This window comes from Scyliorhinus torazame, chromosome 2 (genome assembly GCF_047496885.1).
Source record: "Scyliorhinus torazame isolate Kashiwa2021f chromosome 2, sScyTor2.1, whole genome shotgun sequence".
Taxonomy (NCBI): domain Eukaryota; kingdom Metazoa; phylum Chordata; class Chondrichthyes; order Carcharhiniformes; family Scyliorhinidae; genus Scyliorhinus; species Scyliorhinus torazame.
Window position 1 is genome coordinate 50,884,460 of NC_092708.1, and position 12,589 is coordinate 50,897,048.

Here is a 12,589-nt window from a genome sequence, read left to right on the forward strand (position 1 = left end):
TGGGAAGGTGGTGGTGGAGAGAGGAGATTGTTGCCAAAATGTCTCCTAGGAATACAGGACAGAGGAACTTAGGACTTAGAATCGATAAGATCATAGCTGACCTGATTGTGGTCTCAAATCCACTTTCCTCTCTGCACCCCATAACGCTTGACTCTCTTGTTTCTAACATATCCAACTCAGTCTTGCATAATTCCGATGATCCAGCCTCCATAGCTGTATGGGGCAGAGAATTCCACCGACGAATGACCCTCTGAGGGAAAACATTTCTCCTCAGCTGTCTTAAAAGGGAAGCCTCTTACTCTTAAACTGGGTCCCCTAGTTCTAGTCTCCCCAATAAGAGGAAACATCCCTCTGGTATCCACCTTATCAAGTCCTCTCAGGATCTTACATGTTTCAATAAAATCACCTCGCATTCTTCTAAACTCCAATGGCTATAAGCCCAGCCCGTTCAACTTTTCATCATAGGTTAAGCCCCTCACCCCAGGAATGAGTCAAATCAACCTTCCCTGAACTTTTTCTAATGCAATGGTATCCTTTTTCAAATAAGCAGATGAAAACTATACACAGTCCTCCAGATGTGGTCTCACCAAAGCCCCATACAGCTGATGTAAAACTCCCCTACTTGTAAATTACATTCCAATTGCTATAAATGTCAACATTCCATTTTCCTTCCTCATCACATACTTTCCTACCTTCTCGATACCTTCCGAAAATTTAGTTACTGTACATTTGGTCCATCCAAGGCATTGATGGAGATTGTAAATAGTTGAGGCCCCACCACTGATCTCTGTGGCAATCCACTAGTTGCAGCCTGCCAACCTGACACCATTTATCACTGCTTTGTTTCCTGCTAGCTAATCAATTCTTTATCCATGTTAATACATCACTCCCCACACCATGGACTCTTAGATTTTGTAGTGACACTTGATGTGGTACCTTATCAAATGCCTTTTGGAAATCCAAGTGCACAACACCTAGAGGTTCCCTTGTTTGTTGCTTCCTCAAAAATCGCCCATAAATTAGCTAAAGGCAATTTCCCTTTCACACAACCACGTTGACTCTGCCTGATCCCATTTGATTTTCTAAGCATACTGCCCTATCTTTAAATAATGAATTCCAGCAATTTTCCTGTAACAGATGTTGACCTAACTGGTTTTTGCTTTCTGCTTCCCTCATTTCTTGAATAAAGTTATTACATTTGCTATTTTCCAATATGTTGAGACCCTTCCAGAGTCAAAGGGATTTTGAAAGATTATAACCAATGCCTCAACTATCTCTGCAACCACGTATTTTAAGACCCTGAGAAACAGGCCACCTGGCCCTGGAGACTTGTCAATGTTTAGATCTAATAGTTTTCCGAGCACCTTGTCCCTGGTGATGGTGATTATTTCAAGTTCCTCTCACCCTTTCACAGCTGGTTTTCATGTATCTTTGGGAGGTTTATTGTGGGTTGAATCTTATCAGAATTTGCAAAGTGTCGGAAAACTGGCTTGTAATTCTCCAATTGCACAGATAAGATTTCTCACGGGATCTTGATCCTCTTATAGAATCATAGAATCATAGAAGTTTACAGCATGGAAACAGGCCCTTCGGCCCAACCAGTCCATGCCGCCCAGTTTTTTACCATTAAGCTAGTCCCAGTTGCCCGCACTTGGCCCATAACCCTCTATACCCATCTTACCCATGTAACCATCTAAATGTTTTTTGAAAGACACAATTGTACCCGCTTCTACTACTACCTCTGGCAGCCCATTCCAGACACTCACTACCCTCTGAGTGAAGAAATTGCCCCTCTGGGCCCTTCTGAATCTCTCCCCTCTCACCTTAAACCTATGCCCTCTAGTTTTAGACTCCCCTACCTTTGGGAAAAGATGTTGACTATCTACCTTATCTATGCCCCTCATTATTTTATAGACCTCTATAAGATCACCCCTAAGCCTCCTACGCTCCAGGGAAAAAAGTCCCAGTCTATCCAGCCTCTCCTTATAACACAAACCATCAAGTCCCGGCAACATCCTAGTAATTCTTTTCTGCACTCTTTCTAGTTTAATAATATCCTTTCTATAATAGGGTGACCAGAACTGCACACAGTATTCCAAGTGTGGCCGTACCAATGTCTTGTACAACTTCAACAAGACGTCCCAACTCCTATATTCAATGTTCTGACCAATGAAACCAAGCATGCCGAATGCCTTCTTCACCACCCTGTCCACCTGCGACTCCACCTTCAAGGAGCTATGAACCTGTACTCCTAGATCTCTTTGTTCTATAACTCTCCCCAACGCCATACCATTAACTGAGTAGGTCCTGGCCTGATTCGATCTGCCAAAATGCATCACCTCACATTTATCTAAATTAAACTCCATCTGCCATTCGTCGGCCCACTGGCCTAATTGATCAAGATGAGTGGGTGTGATTTGTACCATCGCTTTGATGAGCAGGGGCCTCTTAGAGCCAGGAACAGGCTCCAAACTGGTTGGGGTGCCATCTTTCAAGGGCACTCTGACCAATGCTGCAGCTGAACGGCCCCCAGCCCACATCATGGAGGACTCGGGAGCATCTCCCCCCCCCCCCCCCCCTAACATTCATCACTGGCAACCACTCCGGATCCTGATGTTCATTGCTGGCAAATCCCTGACTAAGCCTCTACTCTTCCTGCCCACCAAACATCACTGCACCCCCTCCCTCCATGGAGTTCCCACTTGGGTTCATCCTGGCACGTCCTCCTGGCGCAGGTTGGCATTACCAGTTCAACCCGGCAGAGCCAACCTGTGCCTGGGGAGGTGCCAAGGCATTTCCCAAGCATGTCTCTCTACCCCTCCGCTGTGTATTAACATTTTTAAACATGAGGCTGATGCCTTTTGTGGGTGTTAATCTCATGACTTCACTGGTAGGGGGTGGGGAAAATCAGGAAACGCGATCTCTCCAGCGGGAATCACATTTCCCGATTCGCGCAAGTTTTTCCCTCCTCGCCATCGATCCTGCGGGCGGCGAGTACGGGTTCAAGATTTTTCCCAGCATCTTCCACAGTGCGGTCAGACACATAATGACTGTTCAACACCTCCATCATTTTATTGCTCTTCAATTTTAATTCTGCAGGCACATTCTCTGCAACACAAACTTTAGTTAATCTTTTCCTATTTAAATTGTCTTGGTGGGTGGGTTTATGCACACTTGTGGTCAGTCAGAAGCATGTCTCAGCTCAGAAGAACAAAAGAAATAGGAGCCCGAGAAGATCACATGGCCCATCGAGCCTGCTCTTCCATTCAATATGATCATGACTGGTCTTGAGCTTGACCTCCATTTTCCCGCCCATTCCCCATATCCCTTGATTCCCTGAGAGCTCAAAGATCTGTCTATTGCAGCCTTAAATGTATTCAATGGCGGGGCATCCACAACCCTCTGGAGCAGAGAACTCAGAAGATTCACAACCCTTTGAATGAATGAATTTCTCCACAGGCTGGATTCTCCGGAGTCTCCCCACCCCCCCGCCCACCTGTTTTTCAACAGGGGGAGGCTGCGCGCCATTCGCTGGCGGTGGGATTCTCTGCTCCCTCCACTGTCAGTTGGAATTCCCATTGAAGCCACCCCATGCCACCGGGAAACCCGTGGGAGGGGGTGTATTGCCGGCGGGACCAGAGAATCCCGCCACCAGTGAATTGGCAGAGAATTCCAGCCGTTGGCCTAAATGATCGGCCCCTTATCCTGAGTTTGTGCGCCCGTGTTTTGGATTCCCCAATCGATGGAGAAATTTCCTCAGCAGCCACCCTATCAAGCCCCGTCAGAACTTTTTCGCCTCTCATCCCTCGAAACTCCGGAGAATATAATCCCAATTTAACTGGCCTCTCACTACTGGGCAACCTCCTCATCCAGGGGTCAAAAAGAATTGCTTCAAGATTTTATTCCCATTAATCATTTTTCAGGCTTTCACAGTTGTCAGGCTCAAAAACAATTTTGGGTTAATTGTAACCTCATCAACCAAGTGGAAGTGGGGCCAAGGACTATTAAAATAGACGATTTGATCCATTGCCCCTTTTCAGTTGACTGTCCCTTTAACTCCTGAATGTATTTAGGTTGTCAGAAGTAGGTGGGTGCCTCATGAACACAATTATTTGATTCTGTTTAAGCTCTTGCAGTATTTTTGCTTCATCGCTTTGGGCGACAGAATGAACAGAGCAACAGTGGCCGCCGCAGCAACCATAGCCAATGAGTCAGCTGGTTAGGAAGTGAGATGTGGATCATAGAAGGTCTTATCCAGCCCACAGGGTCTACAGACTAACTGTCAGTTTCCTGGATATCTCTGAGGAGTATTGCATTAACAGGCTACGCCTACCCTTAGCGGTAGAGTTTGTAAGTCTTGGAGGGCTTGTTAAGGCAAACTTGTCACATTGGTATGGGATGGGGTAGTGATGCTGCACAATGGCTGGTTCACCAATTAAATGGATTTCACTATCCTGTCTTGAGGCCAGGGATATTTCTTTTGTGCCCATCAGACTGAATGGCAATTTTCTCTGTTCCTTGCAGTTAGTTCAGAACCATTAAAGGGCCAGGGTGTGAGCCAGTCATTGCAGAGTATCCAGCCTCTGACCTGTTTTTATAGCTGCAGTGTTGTTGAAATGGCTGATCTAGTTAAGCTTCTGCTTAATGGAGACCCCCCCCAAAAGAAAAATATTAATAATGAGTGTCAATTCTGGGTGTTGTCCAGGTCCTATTGCATGATGACATAAACCATTCCAATGTAGCAGGCGTTGTGAATGGAATGGAACAATGTATTTTCAACAGAGAACAGCCCTAGCCCCACCTTATGAAACAGCGAAGCAATTGATAAAACAGCTTTAATTGATTGGACCACTGCTCTGCTGAGGACCGGCAACAGTGATGCTCAGGAAATGGAGCGATTAACCAGCAACAACCATGACCGTCTTCCTTCAGAATCAATATTGGAGGAGGAGGTCGCGTGCATCTAGAAGGTGGATAGGGGATACGTTGCATCCAGAAAAGGGAGCCATTTAAACACAGAGTAAGGGTAAGAAGTCTTACAACACCAGGTTAAAGTCCAACAGGTTTGTTTCGAATCACTAGCTTTCAGAGCGCCACTCCTTCCTCATTCACCTGAGGAAGGAGCAGCGCTCCGAAAGCTAGTGATTCGAAACATACCTGTTGGACTTTAACCTGCTGTTGTAAAACTTCTTACTGTGCTCACCCCAGTCCAACGCCGGCATCTTCACATCAGAGCAAGGGAGAAGAGAGGCAATTGGATGTACAAAGGGAGGCGGGCTATTAAAACCAAAGAGGGAAGGCAGTAATTCCATCCAGACAGAGAGAGAGAGAGGCAGACACTTCCCCTTTCATCAGAACTTCCTTTGTGTTAGGTTATAACTACAGCCACAAAAGGAATTTCACTCTTGGACCCCATTGATCGCAATTTTGTTTGGGCTCTTTAGTGCTACATTTGGGTTGAACACTACGGGCGGAAGCTTAAAAAAAAATGGCAATGTTTCAGTCTCGGTGAGAAAAAAGGAGTGACCTGCAGGATTTCTCATGGAATCGTGAGCCTCGTAGGATAAAAAGTGAGTGGGTGTCATTAATGGCGTCACTCTGGCGAGGCGGGGACTCTTACAGCCAGAAATTAGCTTCAAACACATCAGGGTGGCAACTCTCAAAGGCCCCCAACCAACGGTGCAGGAAAATGGCACCCAGACCACATTTCGGAGGAATTGGGGCTCTCCCCCACAACAGGCATCGCTGGCAGTTCCCCCCGCCCCATCCCCACCTGGGCACGTGGCAGTGCCAACCTGGCCAGGGGGCAGTGCCACTGCCCAGGCATTTCCATCTACCCATCCCCACCCAGGGCTATACTTACCTCTGCGCTCCCAGACTGCCTCACGCCTGGCCAGACTTGGTGTAAATGACACTGGCGTGATGTTGCGTCAGTGCAGGGTCAGGACTTCGTGAGAGGTGAAGGTTTGGAGAGAATGCTCGCTGATGACATGCTAATGTACTAAAATGAGGTTCCTGGGCTCACGCTGCACAATTCACACTACTCCACAAGCTGGGGGAGGGAGATAGTAAGCTTCCAAAAGCCAATCAGCGGAGAGAATCACGTTTTTCGCTTGTCTCTGGATTTCGAGCCGGTGCTGACTTTCTCACGGACGGAGAGGGAGGGCTCAAAATCATCCCCTACTCCTCTGTCAGACAGAGAAACTTTCATCTCTCCTTTAGCATTCAGTTCTTGTGTCTATTGCTGGATCAGGAATGTGATGAGGTTAGTGATGATTGCTTCTAGCCAAGTCTGAATGGATGTGAAGAGCAGATTTTGGTGAGCAGGTGCCACTTGTTTCTAAAAGGTTGATACTTCAAAAGCATTTTGCTGGCTTTGAAATACTTGGAATGTTTCTGGGATTGTGAAACATGTGAGAAACAACGAAAGTTCTTTTTTTCTTTTGCCAATTTTATGTCTTCAACATTTGGATTTCCCCTCAGATATTTTAACTATTCATGTATTTTCTCTTCAGTGCATCACCACTGTGCTGAATGGTTTAATTAACAACAGATCAACCAATCCAAAACTCCATGGGGCACCATGGATCATCTGCAGCAGCAGGATTGTATACAACTGCAATCGATAACCGTATGGACTGGCTTACCTTCACTCTTACCATTGATATCAAACCAGTAGATGAGGAGAACAGGATAGCATGCCAGGAACAGCAGCAGGAATACCTCAAAATGAGGTTCCAAGATAGTGAAACTACATCACAGGACTATGTGCATGCACAACAGTGGAAGAAGCATCCGACATACAGAGCTAAGTAACCCACACCCAACGGATCAGTTTTAAGCTCTGCAGAGGTGGATGAAATGAAATGAAATGAAAATCGCTTATTGCCACAAGTAGACTTCAAATGAAGTTACTGTGAGAAGCCCCTAGTCGCCACATTCCGGCACCTGTTCGGGGAGGCTGTTACAGGAATTGAACCGTGCTGCTGGTCTGCTTTCAAAGCCAGCAACATAGCCCTGTGCTAAACAGCCCCTATGTGGTAGACAATTAAATAACTAACAGGAAGAGGCTTATCAAATATCCTCATCTTCAATGATGTAGGAGTCCAACATATTAAAGACGAGGTGGGGCGCTGAGTGAATGATCCATCTCGGCTTCCTTCTGAGTTCCCCAGTATCACAGATGCCACTTTTCAGCCAACTAGATCCTTAACAAATTGTTTCATTGGCTCATTGACAGCAATAAAGTTCCAAATCAGGATGGTGTGCAGCTTAAAGGGGAACTTGCAGGAGGCGGTGTTTCCATGCACCTGCTCCTTTTGTCCTTCCAGGTGGTAAAGGTCATGGTTTTTTTCAAAGTGCTCTTGAAGGAGCCTTGGCAAATTTATTCATTGCATCCTGTAGATGGCAAAAAACTTCTGCCATAATATGTCAGTGATGGACGGAGTGAAACTTTAAAATGGTGGATTGGACGGCAATCAAATGGACCCCTTCGGTCCATGTTACAACCCCCATGAGGGTCATGAGACAACAAAGCCTGATCTTCCAATGGGGTTTATTGAATATGATCTCCCAAGAAGGGGGCCATGACCCACCACCTGGGGCTCGTCAGGCTATAGGATAAAAGCAGGCCCCAGTCAGCACCTTGTCAGATCTATCCTCCCAGTAGGGTCTATGCTGGGAGTGAGGTACAAGGTAATTTGTAAATTTTATACATGTAAATGAATCCAGTTATGTTTCTGACAGTTTCCTTGGGGTTATTACAGTCCAAATATGGACAAAAGAGCTGAACTCAAGAGGTGAGGTGAGAGTGACTGCCGTTGACATCAAGGCAGCATTTGACCGAGTATGGCATCAAGAAACCCTAACAAAACTAAAGATGAGAATCGGGGAAAGCTCTGCAGCTGGTTGGGGTCATAACCAGCACAAACCAGTCTGTTTCATTGGAATCCCATGAACTACTTTAAACATGCACTCCCTTCACTGACACACCGTGATTGTGGTGTGTACCATGTGCAAGATGCATTGCACCTTACAAAGCCTCAACCTCTGTCATCAAGAAGACCAAGGGCAGCAGGAGCATGGGAATGCCACTACCTGCAAGTTCCCATCCAAGCTACCCACCATCCAGACCTGATACTATATCACTGTCCCTTCACTGTTACACGGTCAAAAACCTGGAACACCTTTTCTAACACCAGAGGTAATGCAATGGTTTGAGAAGGCTGCTTACCTCCACATTCTCAAGGGCAGTTAAGGATGAACAACAGACCTGCCAGCGATGCTCACATCTCATAAAATAATTTTTAAAATTGCACTATTTGTTTCTCGGCACAGAACCTCAGGAAGGATATCTTGGCTTTTGAGGCGGTACAGCACTGATTTTGCAGAATGATGCTAGGCTAAAATGGTTAAATGAAAATGATAAGTTGCAAGAGTAGGATCATATTCCCTTGAATATAAAAGATTAAAAGCTGATTTAATTGAAGTGTTTAAGCTGATTAAAGACTAGATGGAAACAATTTCCTCTGGTGAAAGAGTCAGATCAAGCCAGGACAATCTTAAAAATCGAGCTGGGTTGCTCAGTGATGATATTTGGAAGCACTTCCTTGCACAAATGCTAGTAGCAATCTGGAACTCTCCTTCCCCCAAAATCTGTTGAAGCTGGACAACAATTAACATTTTCATAACTGAGATGATAGATTCTTGTTTAGGCAAGTATATTAGGCAGGTGTACTAATGGTTATGGAAATTAATGGTGTTAAAATATTGCCGGCCATGATTTATTTAAATAGCTGAACATGCCTGGGAGGCTTAATGGGCTATTTCTGATCCTTTGTACCAATGAAGAACTGCTGTACATATATATTGCTTGACTTACAAAATGCATAACTATTTATTTTCACATTAGTCTATCTTGAGTTGCAAATATTTTGGAGCAGTTTCATCTTTTTTTGAAATTATTGGTCAGGTTTTACTGGTTTTCTAAATTGACATATATGGGTACTGAATTGATTGATATTAGTCAAAGGCCAGTAGAAATTCATTCTCATTTCATATAAACTACACACAGGTGGAATTTATCAATGCAACAAAGGGCGGCACGGCGGCACAGTGGTTAGCACTGCCGCCTCACAGCTCCAGGGTCCCGGGTTTAATTCCGGCCTTGGGTGACTGTCTGTGTGGAGTTTGTACGTTCTTTACGCAGAGGGTAGTGGGTGCCTGGAACTCGCTACCGGAGGAGGTAGTGGAAGCAGGGACGATAGGGACATTTAAGGGGCATCTTGACAAATATATGAATAGGATGGGAATAGAGGGATACGGACCCAGGAAGTGTAGAAGATTGTAGTTTAGTCGGGCAGCATGGTCGGCACGGGCTTGGAGGGCCGAAGGGCCTGTTCCTGTGTTGTACATTTCTTTGTTCTTTGTTCTTTGTTCTGCCCGTGTCTGCATGGGTTTCCTCCGGGTGCTTCTGTTTCCTCCCACAGTTCAAAGGTGTGCAGGTTCGCTGGACTGGCCATGCTGAATTACCCCTTAGTGTCCAAAAAGTGGTGTTACTGGGTTATGGGATAGAGTGGAGGAGTGGGCTTAAATGGAGTGCTCTTTCTAAGGGCCGGTGCAGCCTCAATGAGCCAAATGGCCTACTTCTACACTGTACATTCTATGATTCTATGAACAGGATATCAGGTGGAATGTAAAAGAGGCTGCCAATGGGCTCTTGCCTATTTTGCCGCACTGGCTAGGGCAAATCTTACATTTTGGCATATTGCACGTTTTGAAACTTGTTATGTAATGAAGTTAGTTTTAGGTCAAGGTTTCCACAGGGCTGTTCCCCTCTCCCTTCGTGACAACCGGGCAGCGCGGTAGCATAGTGGTTAGCACAGTTACTGCACAGCTCCAGGGTCCCAGTTCGATTCCCGGCTGGGACACTGTCTGTGCGGAGTCTGCACGTTCTCCCCGTGTCTGCGTGGGTTTCTTCCGGGAGCTCCGGTTTCCTCCCACAGTCCAAAGATGTGCGGGTTAGGTGGATTGGCCATGCTAAATTGCCCTTAGAGTCAAAAAAATGTTAAGTGGGGGTTACTGGGTTACGGGGATAGGGTAGATATGTGGGCTTCAGGAGGGTGCTCTTTGTAAGGGCCGGTGCAGACTCAATGGGCCAAATGGCTTCCTTCTGCACTGTAAATTCTATGATTCTACGAAAATCAAAAATTTAGCTGCAAACGTAGCGAAAGTGTGTCAGTAGACATTTTAAGGCGATCCAGAGAATCCTGATGGAACCCAGGGGTTTAGCGTTGAATGAAAGATCAATCAAGAGCAAATACTTCAGAGTATGACCAGCAGTGATCAAATTGTTGAAAGTGTGGATCAATGGAAAAGCTCTGTCCAAAGATAGAATTTATGGTTTACTGAAATCACTAAATATATTCCAAGATTCATTGTTCGCCTGTCACCACCAATCATATCTGAGCTGTATGCTTTGAAGTATTTCTGGAGTCTCTTATAATTCCCAATCATGACTCAGTAATACTGGTATGCAGTCCTGTATGTGGCTGTTTAACAACATCATGGAGAATGGATAATCAGTGTACCAACTTAATCCATATGGAATAGTAAGATTACTTGATCTCCGTTCAAGCGTGTATTAATAGAGGATGATGTAGGAACATCCTATAAATATAAAGGAGCAAGAAATAGATGAGTTTATTAGTACCAGCACAAGCTCTGTGATGTCCTTCACAACCTTATTTGAAGCATTGAGAAAACAAAACACATTATTAGTCATGCTGTCTGAAGATTAAGGGATAGCTCTTTGAAAGCTAAAGATGTAGTACCCAAGGTGTGTGCCAGGAAATTGCAAGGATGAAGTTCTGTGATTATTAAATAAAACTGAAATGATCAAAATACTATGCAACCAGTTATTTCTGCTTTGCAAGGCGTGATGATTAAACTAGCTGAAACTGAGATTGTTCAGGAACAGATTTGCATATTTTTTATAATTCTAGTCAAAGCAATGTGGTTAAAGAGGATCAAGTTGTAGAAAAGTAAAGAATTGCTTACATTCAGGTCTTTGCAATTAATGAACATGATTTTTTTTGTCATCATACGTGCAACTAAATATTGGCCGGAATTCTCCTGCTGTTGGGAGTCTCTGGGCGGAATTCTCCCATCCCTGCGCCGGGCCGGAGAATCCCCGCGAATGGGCCACGCCGCCCCGACGCCGGCACACTGCGGAGAATCAGCGCCATTGGCGCCGGCGTGGTTGACGCGGCTCCGGTCGCGGGCCACTCTACGTGGCCGGCCAGCCGATTCTCTGGCCCGGATGGGCCGACCGGCCGCAGGAAAAGAGCCGAGTCCCGCTGGCGCCGTTCTAACCTGCTCTGAGCCGGCGGGACCTCGGCGTGTAAGGGTAGGGTGGCCGCTTGTGGGGGGGGAGGGGGGTACAACCCCGGTTGGGCCTCTGATGTGGCGTGGTCCGCGATCGGGACCCACCGATCGGCGGGCCGGCCTCTGTGACTGGGGGTCTCCTTTCCTATGCGCCGGCGCCTGTAGTCCTGCGCCATGTTGCATCAGGGCTGGAGCGTTGAAGGAAGCCACTGCGCATGCGCGCATTGGCGCCGGCGCCAACATGTCCTCGTTGGCGCCGGCGCAACTGCACATGCGCGGATCACGCGGTGCCCAGTTCGGGCCAGGATCTGCAGCTGGAGCGGCGCGAACCGCTCCAGCGCCGTGCTGGGCCCCTGTAGGGGTTAGTATTAGACGTGGGAGCGGCCCGTTCACGCCGTCGTAAAATGCGACAGCGTTTACGATGGCATGGACACTCTGCCGCGGGATTGGAGAATCCATCCCTCTGTTCCCACTGGGAGCACACCCCTGCCCATGGGTTTGCCGACATCGTAGGGTGGCTTCAATGGGAAATCCCACTGACAAACAGTGGGAATAGAGAATCCCACCTCCAGCGAACAGCGGGCTGCCGAGAGACACATGGCTGGGGGAAGGGATAATTTCACCCATCATTTCCAAAGCTTCAATTTATTTTGGACGTTATTTTGAATACCCTGTAATTTAAAGAAAAACTCTTTGTGTGGATGCTGGAAATCGGAAAATAAATAAGCAGAAAATGCTGGAAATACTCTGCAGGTCAGTTGACAATTGTGGAGAGAGAAATAGGCACCAAACTGATATATTGGCCCTGATTTTATGATGGTGATAATGACAAAACTGTCAGCATTCACAGCAACTTTGAGAGTCTGCACATGCACATATTAATGTGGAAATCCAAACGCTGCTGTCAGTGATTCTGTATTCCTTCAGAAGGTGCATTATTGAAACTACCTCAGATTGCAATCAATTGCAAATCTATAAACTGCAGAGCTTACTAACTTCATCATTATTGATGAACAGCCTCACTGGCCCTGAAAAGCTGATTTTATGTTTGTGAAATTTCAAATTTCTCCATTGTCATCAAAAAGATTCACACAGTAGCATGGTGGCACAGGGTTTAGCACTGTTGCTTCACAGCGCCAGGGTCCCAGGTTCGATTCTCGGCTTGGGTCACTGTCTGTGCGGAGTCTGCACGTTCTCCCCGTGT